Here is a 4,965-nt window from a genome sequence, read left to right as displayed (position 1 = left end):
CAGCAATTACTTTAATTATTATCTTTCAATATTCAAATGTTTGATCTAAATAGAAAAAATAAATAATTTATTCCAAGCATAAAATATACACATATTTTATGTATTAGATGTGCATAATAAGATTGTGCTTTTACGTTATTGTCGTTGATAAACTTAGCACAGAAAAAAAATAAATTTTATTTACTTCATATTGTTTTTCTATATGCCAAAATATGATATTTGAAAATTTAATTTGCAATTACTTCAAACAAACATAACATCAACACAAGAAATTTCTTTTGTGTGCAAATGGAGTAGAATCGAATTTTAGACAAATAACTCTTTCATAACTTCGACACGTCTTCATTCATAGTTCTTTTAATAAATTTATCTAAAATTCTGCAATTTATCTAAAGTTCTATAGCATTAGTTCCATTTCAAAGTCTTTCACAGTTCAGCAACTTTCGTTGCGCATTGAATTTACTTTTTTCTTTAGAAAAAAAAATCGAAATGTCTTGGGTATTAGAAGAAAAAAAAATCCAGCCAAATGGCCAGCTATATAATTTTATTAACTATGCGATTCAGCACGGCAACCATATGATGATTTTGCGTATTGGTTAATGTGTCTCCTTTTTAACCTTTTGCCCTTTCTATAAAACATATACTATGCAAATAATAGCTAAGAGAACACAAATATAAATTTTAGAATTCTTAACACATAAAATTGGAAATAAATCAATTCAAGCTTCTGATATTTTTGAATTTTACGATCAACAATACAGGTTTATTTTGTCTTTAAAGATATGCTTCCTTGTAGCAACTTGTCTGGTTATACTATAGTTTCTTACGCTTTAATTGTTTCTTTTATTGTTTTTATTTTATAAATTCAATATTTCTTGAGCTTTATTTTCTGATGAGATCATTTGATATTTATTCCTTATTTTATTCCATTTTTATATTTATAATTTTATGAAAAATCACATGGTTAAGTCATCTAATCAGGCAGAACAAGAAAGAGGAAACATCGAAAGATTAGTATTCACTACTACTTCATTCAGTAGTGGAATATTAAAATTCATTATATATATTGAAAGATCCTGAAGCAGATAAAAATTATTAAATTAAATGTAAAATTTTCTTAAATATGCAATTGTACTAGATATAAACTCATAATGGATTCATTTTTAAAATGAAATCAAAAATATAATACATTCTACAAGCACAAGAACATTTTTTTCTCAAATTAGGATGATTTTTTAAAAAGCAGACGATATTTTTCATTTATTTTCCAATAATAAATACAAATTTTTCTTTATATATGATCAATGTGTTAATTAAAAAAACAAGATAACTGAATTTACAATATTTGTATTCGATACGCTATTGAAGTCGAATAATTAATACTTCTTGCATATTCTTAGAACAGAACGAAAAAAGATTCAATTCGTGTTCAATTATTCGTATTCAATTAAATGCCGGAACAATTCGCTTTAACCAAACGATAAAACAATACAATATTTCGCCTAGAGTTTAACTCGTTTTCGACCAAACGATTCTTCTCCTTCAATCGAATACTAAATATCAAAACCACTGCATTTTAGTTTTGCGTGAGACTTAACATGTTTTTTCTTTTCTTTAAGAGAGATTTGCCTAAACCTGGCAGTTGGTTACGTGAAGGAATGAGGAGGGGTGGGAAGGAAGAAGTTCCAATTGATCCGCAGGCCTTTCCATCCAACGCAGGAATTAATATTCTCTGCGCCTTTTCTTCTCCGAGAAGCGTCTCGTTTGGTGTCTGGATTTTCGAGACATATACCGTGATCTTCCGCCCGCCATAGTTGCCAGGAAACGTCTGAACCGAGGGACGGTATTTCATTTAATTTGTAAAAGATTAGATCAAAATCCAATGGCATTTTTATTTACAAATTTTCAATTGTAAACTTGTATTAAGTTTTTAATCATGATAAATGATTTTGAAATCGGGCTGTTAGAATACCATTTGATAAACAATATAGCTGCAAAAAATACTGCTTCATATGAATATTAATAAATCCATTTAACATAGTATGTTATATATCGCATTTTAGACACAAATATATAGCAACAAAATAGTAATTGTGTGACATTCAAATAAGATTCCATGCATAATGTAATTAATTGCAAAATATTGTTCGATTTGATTTCCTATTTTATGTATTTAAATATTTACCGCAAAATGTTTTAATTGAATTCAAATGTTTTTAAATGCCAAAGTAATCCTGATTAATAGATTATGGAGAATGGTTTAATGAGATATTAAGAACATCTTTCGCATGAATTTCAGGAATACCCCCTCTGAAATTATAAAAGTACAAAGAGCATATTTTAGGAATTGGAGAATGTGTAAGTAATCTTATTTTTTGTAACTATTATAATTTCTTCTTTATTCCATCTTACTATACATTTCAATCTTTTTTCATTTATTTTCTTAATATGCTTGATAAAGCAACTTTGTGTGCTTTAGTAAAATATGTTCTGCTGACTTATGTTAAATATTTTATTTCACTTTGAAATAAAATCTGCTATTGTATTGAAAACACTACTTTCTTTTTAGGAAATGACATTTGGAAAATATAAAACACCTTTATATAAGAAAGAATTTGTTTAGAAAGGCCGGATTGAAAAATAATTTTGATAAAATGAGACGAAAAAATGCATTTGTGTGTGAATACATATTTAAAAATTTAATTTTAAAAATTAGTTCAGAACTTAAAGATGGAAAAGAACATGTCATTAGAGCATAATGAATGGCAATGTATACTTAGTTGTTATGTGACATACACATTGATTTTTGCATGCAAAAATAACATTTAATTCCATTATTAATTAATAATATTGGTACCATCTCTAAAAAGCCAAGTTTAGGTAGATTGAAAAGAAAAAGGGAACAAAATAAAATTTCTTTTACATATAAAGTAGAGCGGAAAGATTTTATTAACAACTCAGAGTATGGTGAAGAGGAGTTAGATATTACATGACATGCGCAGAAAATTTAGTACATGACTGTGACTGCACTTTGATTCTATTATTTATTAATGATATTGGCAATATCTCTACCAAGCCAACTTTAGGTAGAATGAAAAGAAGATGAAGAAAAAGGACAAAATAAAAATTCTTTTACGTGTAAAAGGGAGGAAGAACTTTATTAATATATCTTAAATGATTTCATCGCATCTGAAAGCTAGGTCAGTCAAATGCAAAATATTTCTGAATGAAATATTTTCGGCTTTTTATTCTGTATTAGAATTCTTGCTGAGAATATAAATAGTTCTTGGTAATCACAATAAATAGAAGGCTTAAATCGAGTTTGAGTTCTCTAAAATTAATTTACCAACATAAAAGGAATTTTAAACCATTAGAAACATTCCATAAAAGTTTTCCTCTAATTTTTGAAAGAAATATTTATTTTTATGTACATCATAATATATGATATGCATTATAAATGAAAGATTTGCAATATATTTTGTATATAGATTACGTATATGCAATCGATATACTTTTGTACATAGGAACCTTAGTATCTGTATATACTAAAGTCTGCAGTATATAGTTGAAAACGTTTGATAGCAAAGAAATTTATTATTCGACGGTGGTTACATTCAGCTGCTTTTTAGGCATTCTTATAAGAACCATGTACCATTTAAGCCGCTTGTGCAAACTGACTACGTAAAAAAACTTGCTGAAATGAATAGAAGTATGAAATGCACGCATATGTGTTCTTTGTGTAAACAAATGATGGATGCTATTGCTATCTCTAAATACATTTCATAACGTCATGTTTTATACTAATTATAATTAAGTATGTCACTTTCATTCTTCCATAATATTTTTGGTTTATAATAGCAACTCGTCGATTAGGGTTACAGAAATGCACCAATTAAATTCATTTAATATCTTTCTTCATTTCTTCATTTTTTTTATCTCACCAATCAAAATCATTTTAATATCTTTACTTTTGTTTTTAATTTAATTTTTTTTTATTGTTTCTTTAATTATTTTTATCCTAATAGTCAAGTGTATGGAAAAAACACAATAAAGACGATGAAAGAAGACCCAAAGTGAATCAACAGGTAGGAAAGAATAGGATAGGACTGCATACTGAACAACATTGGGAAGCAATAAAATTCGTTCCTACTGGAAAAGGAAAAACCGTGTACCTCCTTTATTCGAATTCAGAGCTGATATTTTATTAATTCCGGAGGGACGTGAAGTGAACATATATTTTCGTTCCTTTTCTTCCAACCAGGAGATGCTTTTATGCTGTTGATTTGTTTTCCTTGGATTAGCATTCGCTAATCTTTATCGTCTAATTGTTACGGTTCGCTGTTATATATATTGCTGCAATAAAAATGCAAACTGGTTTAATATATATTTCTTTTCTTTTAATGTAGTTAGTTACTCATTGAGAAAAAGGATATGTTTAGGATTTTCCAAAATTCAATTCAGATTATAACAATTAAAAATATTATCTATTTAAGAGTCACTTTTTTTAGGTTCTCTATTTCATTTCACTAATTATTTTATTTTACTTTAATATCTTTTTTTTCTCGAAACATACAAAAAGAGAATAGTGTAATGGTGAAAAAATACGACCTCGTAATTGTGACTAATCTCTATGTTTTTGATTTTCCAGAATTTGAAAAATACATTTTTGGATTATAAATGTATGTAAATACGATTACTCAAAATGTTTTTATATAAACGGATGAAATGTGGCATACGGTCTTTATACCATACTTGTAGAATTTTCTTTTTTTCAAATTTGGACGGAAATTTTGGAAATTTGTTTATGTCTGTCCAATGCCTAATAAACACGGTTATTGAAAGAAAATACAAAGAGCTAAATGAACCCAAATTTAATAAAATGTTTTTATATCTAAAGAGTATATCTGCATTAAATTTTGTATCAGGTCAGTCAAAAGTTTGACCTTCTGTTTGGACTGTACATTT

At 27.3% G+C, this 4,965-nt stretch overlaps 1 long non-coding RNA gene across 1 annotated transcript; it reads left to right on the top strand.

The window, feature by feature from the left end:
• Nucleotides 1-1,629: 1,629 nt before the first annotated feature.
• Nucleotides 1,630-4,380, top strand: LOC129988854 (uncharacterized). Its single transcript, XR_008785693.1, has 2 exons — nucleotides 1,630-2,358; nucleotides 4,026-4,380. It is a non-coding gene; the product is annotated as an uncharacterized LOC129988854 (long non-coding RNA).
• Nucleotides 4,381-4,965: the final 585 nt, after the last annotated feature.

The sequence above is a fragment of the Argiope bruennichi genome, chromosome 10, assembly GCF_947563725.1.
Source record: "Argiope bruennichi chromosome 10, qqArgBrue1.1, whole genome shotgun sequence".
Taxonomy (NCBI): Eukaryota; Metazoa; Arthropoda; class Arachnida; order Araneae; family Araneidae; genus Argiope; species Argiope bruennichi.
Note: the sequence above shows the minus strand (reverse complement) of the source record. Positions and strands in the feature narration are given on the sequence as shown.